The 9,190-nt window shown below is 41.4% G+C and overlaps 1 long non-coding RNA gene across 1 annotated transcript; it reads left to right on the top strand.

Moving 5' to 3' along the window:
- The first annotated feature begins 1,632 nt into the window (after positions 1-1,632).
- On the top strand, positions 1,633-8,970 carry LOC144588967 (uncharacterized). Its single transcript, XR_013544757.1, has 2 exons — positions 1,633-7,515; positions 7,814-8,970. It is a non-coding gene; the product is annotated as an uncharacterized LOC144588967 (long non-coding RNA).
- Positions 8,971-9,190: the final 220 nt, after the last annotated feature.

Genomic DNA, 9,190 nt, shown 5'->3' with positions numbered 1-9,190 from the left:
AAAAGCCTTTGACTGTGTGGACCACAGCAAACTATGGCAAGTCCTTAAAGAAATGGGTGTGCCTGACCACCTTATACATCTCCTGAGAAACCTATATGTGGGACAGGAAGCAACAGTTAGAACTGGATATGGAACAACGGATTGGTTCAAAATTGAGAAAGGAGTACGACAAGGCTGTATATTGTCCCCCGGCTTATTTAATTTATATGCAGAATACATCATGCGGAAGGCTGGACAGGAGGAATCCCAAGCCGGAATTAAGATTGCCGGAAGAAATATCAACAACCTCTGATATGCAGATGATACCACTCTGATGGCAGAAAGTAAGGAGGAGCTAAAGAACCTTGTAATGAGGGTGAAAGAGGAGAGTGCAAAAAAACGGTCTTAAACTCAACATCAAAAAACTAAGATCATGACCACTGGCCCCATCACGTCCTGGCAAATAGAAGGGGAAGATATGGAGGCAGTGACAGATTTTACCTTTTTGGGCTCCATAATCACTGCAGATGGAGACAGCAGCCACGAAATTAAAAGACGCCTGCTTCTTGGGAGGAAACCGATGAGAAATCTTGACAGCATCTTAAAAAACAGAGATATCACCTTGCCAACAAAAGTCCGAATAGTCAAAGCTATGGTTTTTCCTGTAGTGATGTATGGAAGTGAGAGCTGGACCATAAAGAAAGCTGACCGCTGAAGAATTGATGCCTTTGAATTGTGGTACTGGAGGAGGCTCTTGAGAGTCCCCTGGACTGCAAGGAGAACAAACCTATCAATTCTAAAGGAAATCAAGCCTGAGTGCTCACTGGAAGGACAGATCCTGAAGCTGAGGCTTCAATACTTTGGCCATCTCATGAGAAGAGAGGACTCCCTGGAAAAGACCTTAATGTTAGGAAAGTGTGAAGGCAAGAGGAGAAGGGGACGACAGAGGATGAGATGGTTGGACAGTGTCACCGAAGCAACCAACATGAATCTGACCCAACTCTGGGAGGCAGTGGAAGATAGGAGGGCCTGGCATGCTCTGGTCCATGGGGTCATGAAGAGTCGGACACGACTAAACGAACGATGGATTCCTGAGGCAACTACAAGGTGAAGCAAAGAGCCCAGAGGAATTTTTAAAAAGAAGAGCAACGTGCCTCATATTAAATCTAGTATTCAGCAGCTAGATTGCTAACTGGGGCTGGACATAGGGATCACATAACCCCCTCTTACAGCAGCTCTACTGGCTGCCAATCCATTTCCAGGCAGAATTCAAAGTGGTGATTCTAACTAGAGATGGGGGTATTCGTATACCAATACTAATACCCCTGCACATCTGGGCTTAACAAGGGGGTGGCCCCTGCAGTTGGCCCATCCACTCATGTGTCCAGCAGCAGCCTCGCTCATCCTTCCAATCACTCCAGAGACCCGCTGTCTTCCTCCTCACTTGGCCACTCCAGGCAGTGGGAGGGAAGACGAGTCTCCCTGCATGGCTGCTGAGTCGCTAGCGAAGCAGCAAGAGAGTTGAGCTCTGGGAGTGATTGGAAGGACGAGTGAGGCTGCTGCCAGACATGTGAGTGTACGGGCCAGCTGCAGGGGCCGGCCCCTTGTTAAGTCCACTGCACAGAGATATTTGTATTTGTATACGAATACCACCATCTCCAATTCTAACCTATAAAGCCATAAACGGCATGGGCCCAAGTTATTTCAAGGACTGGATTTTCCTTTATAAACTTGCTCATGTTTTAAGATCATCAGGAAAGATCTTCTTCTCCATCCCACCACCTTCACAGGTATGTTTGGTGGGGACACAGGAGAGGGCCTTCTCTATTGCTGCTCCCAGACTCTGGAACATCCTCCCACAGAAGGTTAGGCTGGCCCCATCTTTACTGTCTTTCTGCAAGCAGGTGAAGCTCTTTCTCTTCAGGCAAGCTTTCCATGAGCTGCCAAGTAGGGCTTTTTTAGTGGACTGTTGTACCTTACTGCATTGAATGTGTTTTAGTTTTGTTTTAGTTTTTTTAATATTGTACTCATTTGATCCTTTTAGTATTGTACACTCCCTGTTTTTAGCTTAAATACTGTACGTACTTTAATAATTGTAAGCTGCCTTGGGTCCTTTTTAAGGAGAAAGGTGGGATAAAACTATTTTAAATAAATAAACAGATGCAGAGAAGAGAAAGAAAATCTCATGAAGGTGAAGGAGAGGATGCCCTCCATCTTAGAAATGAGCCTCCCTTGTCTTTCCTGCTGTAAAATCATTGATTAAAACATCAAAATCTGGGCTGTGGCTGCATTAATTTCAGATGTAGAGAGCAAGTAGGGTGGGAGGCAGAGAGAATGGAGGAAAAAGCGTAGCGAAGAGCAGGTTTCCTGCATTGCTTTTTGAAAAAGAAAGCAAAGTATACCTGTAGCCCTTTTAAAATCACTCCATCTCCATTGACTACCTTTGGAACTAGATAGTATCTTTCTCCTGAAAGCTGGAAACAAAAGGAATGATCAAAGGAAAACAGTGTACACAGCTACACAGAATGCTATCAGTGTCCCTCCATCCTCCCTGTATCATTTGGTCTATGACCTGGCCTTTTCCCATTTCTCCACTGACATGAATGGAGTTTTCATAGAAAACCATAAAAATACAAATACATATTTATTTATTTATTTATTTATTTATTTATTTATTTATTTATTTATTTATTTATTTATTTATTTATTTTATATCCCGCCTATCTAGTCGGTTAAGACCACTCTATAGAACTGGACATAAATCAGATCAGAATTCACTAAAAGCACACAGGGCACTTCATCTGTGTGCCCTTTACTTGGGCACAAACCAGTTGGAAGTTTGCACATTCCTAATTTCTCACACATCTTTATGTAACAATTGGTGTCTGGGAAAGTAAGTTCATTAAAGGTAAAGCCCCCATCCTTGCTGCAAAAAGTTTTTTTTTCTTCCTAGAAGAAGAACAACATTGATTCCTCATACCTGAAAAAATCATTCAAAGACACCAGGAGCCCTTAAATCTATCTCCTCTTTAATATCAGAGGGGATGTCTGTCTGCCTAGCCTAGCAACTGATAAACATCCTGATGACTGACCTGTTTAAAACACTTAAGAACAAACACTTGAAGAAAGGCAACTTCTCAAGGAATTTTCTCTTGATTGGACCCAAATAATTTGGCTGGCTCTCAATACTTAAGCACCTTGACCTGAGTGAGTGGGAGGTGCTATGTGCTTCTCCAGTGAAGACATTGGCATGGCTTAAAGCATCCATGACAGGAAAATGGGCCTGATAATGATTAAGTAAAATATTTGGGTTTTCAAAGTACATAATTTAGCATCCCAGTCTCTAAGATTTCGGAGTCAAACCCAGCAACTAGGGTGTGGGTCCTTGTGACATTGGAGCTGATCTGTGTGATGTCACAGAGGGAGGAGAGGCAAGGGATGGGAGTAAGGCCAGCTGATTATGGAAACAGATATGAGAGTATCCACATAAATGAGCCAGGAATTAGGAAGTGGTGGGACAGAAAGTTTTCAGTGCACCATGTCCATATCAAACAAAGCTATATTACAGCTGGTGGTGTTCCTGACATTCTTTCTAGATTCCCAAAATCGCAGAATTGAAAAGTTGGAAATGACTCCAAGCATTGTCGAGCCCAGTGGTGCCCAACCTTGGGTAATCCAGGTGTTCTTGGACTGCAGTTCCAAGAAGTCTTCAGCAACAGCTGTGCTGGTCAGGGTTTTTGGGAGTTGCAGTCCAAGAACACCTGGGTTACCCAAGGTTGGGAAGCACAGATCCAGCCATATTCCCTGCTTATGCAGGAATCCACAACTAAAGCAGTCCTGATATATGACTGCCCAACCTCTGCTTAACAATTTCCAGTGAACAAATTGAAACAAGGTCTGAGAAGATTAAAAATGGAAAAGCAAAATCGTAGTTGAAACTGAAGAAAGGTTTGAATGGGTTCTGTGTGAAGATTTAGCAGTTCCTCTCTTTTGGCAGGAATAACCAGGGGAGTCGTGTTTTTCTTATCCAAATCTTTATTAACAGCTAACATAGGAGAATCAACAGCCATTTCAGGGGAGCCAACACGGCCAATTTCTAACTGAACGTCTGTCCATGATAACTCGAGACCAACATCTGGACTTTCACCCTTTAACGTGGAGCCGGCCCGAAACATTCCTGATCAGTAGGTTTCCTCAGGGGAGCGCTCCTTGTTGCACAAATAGTCCCACAGCAGGGGTGCCGAGCCCAATTCCCCTCTTGAGGCTTGTAACTGACTGGCATCGCCTCTGGCGAATTACATTATTTGAGGGACCTTATCTGCGGGGAAATACTAAACTGTCCATTCTAACGGGTCCAGCCCCTCTAACTGGATTCCAATTCCTGAGGCATTCTTTCCTCTGTCTTCCACATTTCTTCTTTCTCCCCTTAACTCACTCTTTTCCAGCACCCTAAAGACCTGAGGTCCTCCTTCCTTTCTCTCCTCACAGACTACTACTTTTCTAGTAGCCCCCATGCCTGAATTCAAGTCCTCCATTAGGAAACCGTCCACCCTTCCCCCTTTCTTTGGCACCGCCCCCTTTTATGCCTCCCTCACTCTTTCATCTACATACCCCCAAGCTCTCCACCCTGCACGACACCTCAATTATGCCTCTTCCTTTTTTCCTGCCCCAGACATGTGGGGGGACGGCTCACTCTCTGAGTGAGAGTTGGAAGGAGTGCTATGAAAGAACTAGAAAAAATCTTCAAGTATAAGAATGTGTTGCTGGAAACCATAGCCAATATTACCCATACTATGTTATTCCCAATTGCTGCCTATGAATGTGAAAACTAACTATCAAGAAAGCAGATGGGGTGGGGGGAATCAATTCATTTGAATTGTGGGGTTGAAAGAGAAAGGTGCTATGGACCACCTGAAAAAAACAAATGGGCACTAGTTCAAATCAGGTCTGGACTTCTGTTAGAAGCTACAATGATTAAATTTAAAAAGACAGTAATGCTAGGAAAGATTAGAGGCAGAGAAGAGAAAGACTTCAATAAAGAAAGCCCCAGCTTTACATTTGTAAGACTTGAGGGCTGCTAATGATAAGAACTTTTAAAGGTCATTACACTCCATTTTGTCACTCCCTGTTCTTTCCCAGTATGTTCAGAGAGCTGAAACCAAAAGATATGCAATTTTTGCAGTATATCTGCAGTTCTGAAGCTCAAAGCATTAATGAAAATAAAGATTCCTGGGCTATTCAGTTTTCATTTTGGTCATTTCAGGGTGGAAAGGTCATTTGTCCCATGAAGCAGTGGTACAGGTCTGAAGTGCCCTTCTGGGTTCAGCTAAATCTTGGGGGGGGGTGTCTATGTTTCCAGTAATGGAAATGATTTGAACTAAACCCCTCACCTGCCCTTAAAAATGTAACTTTAATGAATCCGTCAACATAAGACACATCTACCACAGCTCTGAAGCTGAGATTCTTAATATTTTACTGTATTTTTCCCCCCACTAGATGTCTCTTGTTCCCCAGGCAAATAAGGGACATCTTCATAAACAGACTCAATATAAACATTAGCTAGCACGTTTATTTGTGAAAAATATTTTTATATTGCCTTTCCAGGCAATGTTTTCCCAAAACAATAATAAGGAACATTTTGGGATAATGTTCTTAAGTTTTATGAAGCCCCTAGTAAATGCCTTCTCATTATGTACATGTAATATTCCTTTTTTACTGAGCAAAATATTTTATGTTTCAAAAAGAACTGAAGTGCAAAATGCATCTAAGCATGTGCAAAGTATATTCTTTTTGGCCAGAAAAACAAAATCAGGGTGAGCAAATCTGCATGAGATCTTCTGTAGGTTTCATTGCTATTTCAAATATAGAAAACAGGAAAACACAAGGGCAATAACTACATACTTCTTCTGTTGGTATGTGTGCCTCTTTTGACTGAATCTGGAGGATGCAATCTTTTTCTACATTCATATTTCATAGCATTTTAAAGTGCCTTCCATGGGGTTCCCTCCAGATTTTTCTTCTCTAGACTAGACAGACCAAACACAACTTTAGCCTTTCTTTGCGAGGAAATTGCTACAACCTCTTAATCATAACAGTTCATCTTTTCTGATCATTATTATTTCAATTTGCTTTCCAACCTGCATGCAGCCATTAATAGTACCAAGAACTTTATTTTCAGTTATTTTCCTAAAATGAAATTTACTTTTATCATTGCTGCTGTAAACTGAACAATATGCTGGGGGCATCACTGCTGAGTTTAAACCCCATTGCTAATAATAAGCACTTACTGCTGATCTTCACATATATTCATACTAAACCTCTTTTCTTATCTTTTCTTTGAAGGATCTCCTATTTACAACAATGATAATCAAACAGCTGTACTTTGTCACTGCTCTTGTGACTCTAGACAAGTCAAACGTATGAGCATTCTTTGTAAATGTACCTTTAGCAGTGGACTGACATGCAAAAATCAGAGCTTGGGATAAAATAAACAGGGTAATCTACTAGGTTATAATCTAACAAGGGCCAAATGGCATTAACATGGTGACTGTGGTTAGGCTACATTAGCTACAAGAGAGATCTAGTCTGGGAAGAGTTTGATTACTCCTTCCATTCACAAGGAAATCACTCCTCCAGCCCCTGGAGTTGTGATCGAGTCAATCATATATTGACATTAGATTACCCTGTTTTGGTCTGTTTGATCACAATGTGTCCCTCCTCTTCTCGCTCCCTCTTCTCCCTCCTCTTCTCTTTTGCAATTGCTGTTAGCTGGTTGGGAAACAGCCTGCTTCCGTTTGTTTACAGATGGACATTAATGCTGAGCTTTTATGCACCCAAAGAGCGGGCCATGAAATGTCATGTTTCAGTCCCACATTCCACCTTTTCTCCTTTTCAAAAATTAAGTTTTGGTAAGTGGCATAGCGTTTAAGTAATGCAACACAATAGTGGGAAATTAATTTGTTTAAATCAAATTGAAACCAAAATTTCTTTTTTCACTTGAAAATAGGATGGAGAGTTTCATTTGCAGTCATGGCCAGACCACACCCACTTCTACACATCACCACTGATGTATAGGAAGAACACACACCCCACCCCACACTGGAGTGATCTAGGTGATCACACAACAAGAAAAACATGGATTTTTTGGACTGATTCTAATTGTTCCAAATACACAGTAGGCTCATCTGGGATGGATTGGTCCCCATTAGGGTTGGGTTGAAAAGTTGCAACAAGAATGTCATGTAGCTGACATTTTTTTTTAACAATCACAACCATTCCAGCAAGGGGCTAAAGAGTGGGATAAACTCCTGTGTAGCTAGCCTCTTAATCAAACTAGATGGGTACAAAAAGTCCTCACAAACCATATGGATAGAATTTGAATTAACTATTAGATTAACTAGTAACCCACAATTTTAACTGTTTTCTCTGTTTTAATTTATCTGTTTTCCCGGGACTGTAGCCAACAGTGAAGAAAAGCAAGGAAAGAATCTGAGCCAAGACAAGAGGAGATGATCATGGTAGCAACAACAGTATTGGGTCAGTTTTAAAAATAAATTAATGGCTCCAGCATGAAACTAACACTGCCAAAGGACAGTAGATAGAAAGAGAATGAGGAAGGTACAAAGTCAGAAGTGTGTGTGAAAGTAGGAGAGAAGACACTGGAGCCTCCTTTACAATGGCAAAAGTGGGAAAGGAGGAAGGAGAGGATAGCCAAGGGATTCAAGCAGAAACAAAATAAATGAGCTTTGTATTAATGATCTTTATTGCAACGATTTAAATTTTTAACCATTATTGTAATCTACAAATTTTATTTTATTTTTGTTTTTAACTACAGTTGTCAGCTTCCTTCAGCGTTATATATCTTGGCAGAAGAGCAGACTCAAAATAAATAAATGTTACTCATCTGTAGAATGTTGAGGGGCGGGTGTTCTGATGAGCCAACAGAGACTTCTGTTCTCCCAAGGAATCCCGAAGAGCCAATCTTTGTAGTAGTTGTAGTATCATCCAGAAGAACGGCTGAGGGAGAGGAAAAACCACTGAGGATTTTATAGCCATTTTTGCTGGAAACCTCTAGAGCTGCCTTATGAACAATCAAGCCGAGCACAAAAAAGAGGAACAGCAAGGCTCAATTCTGTCATTTGTCTGTAATGCCATCTGTTTGCTGGCGACAATCTGTGGAGATGTGTCAATAAAGAACGCATGGAATATCTGGCTTCACAATACAGTTTTTTCCCCCAAGCCTCCCACTGAATCTATACAGCAATATTTTAACTGACACTTCAGAAAATAAGGGTCACCTCCCCCCACTTATAAAAACCTACAATTAAAACTATACAGTATCAGTCTCAGTGCCAGAGGAGAAACCTTTGTGCATCCATTGGAAGGATTCCTAAGTTTTCTTTCCAATGCGGGGATTTCAAAGGTGAATCACAAGTTCCAGCAGCAGCAATTCACCAGTTTTCTTTTATTTTTGGACAAAGAGGTGAGTTGGGGCCACAAAAACGGGTTAGAGAATGAGAGGAGGAACCAAATAAAAACATCTGAATGACAGCTAGCTATGTGTCAAAGCCAGAGACTTTCACATCGTTAAAATCAGCCACATGGGGTTCTGCACACCACAACTGTAGAATAGGGAATTATTTTACTGTATTTTAATACCACTGACATGCATCTAAGTTTCTATATTTGTATCTGTATCTGGCTATCTCCCTAACTAATTACTAATAGACTGAAAACAACAACAGCAACAAGCACGTAATGTAGCGAAGAGGCAAGTCTAAAATCATCAGGTCTCCCATCAAGTTGTCTCTTGCCTTCTTTAATTTTATACAGAACTACAATGAAACCTGTTGTTTGCAGAAAAGAGAACCTTTTCCCCTCTCAAGTGCTCTGTGTGCATAAAACTTATTCCACAGTGACGTGCTGTATAGAAGTTTTTTTCCACTGTTTAAATTGCAACTCATCTTGTGGAGCTCAAAGCTGACTCAGAAATACATGTATAAATAACAAATAAAATAATAGTTCCTTTCATCTTAGTGAAGATGCTAGCAAGGGCCCCTGGGGGAGCATGATGGTGGTACTGTCACTCACAGGGTTCACTGACTGGTGGCAACTGGCCGAGAAAAACGATTTGTGGGAGACCAGACAATGGCTTCAGCTCCCTGACCTGAAGCACAATGAACAGGATTTACTTATTAGTGTTACCCTGATG

This window comes from Pogona vitticeps, chromosome 4 (genome assembly GCF_051106095.1).
Source record: "Pogona vitticeps strain Pit_001003342236 chromosome 4, PviZW2.1, whole genome shotgun sequence".
Lineage (NCBI taxonomy): Eukaryota > Metazoa > Chordata > Lepidosauria > Squamata > Agamidae > Pogona > Pogona vitticeps.
This window is presented reverse-complemented; position numbering and strand designations above follow the sequence as displayed.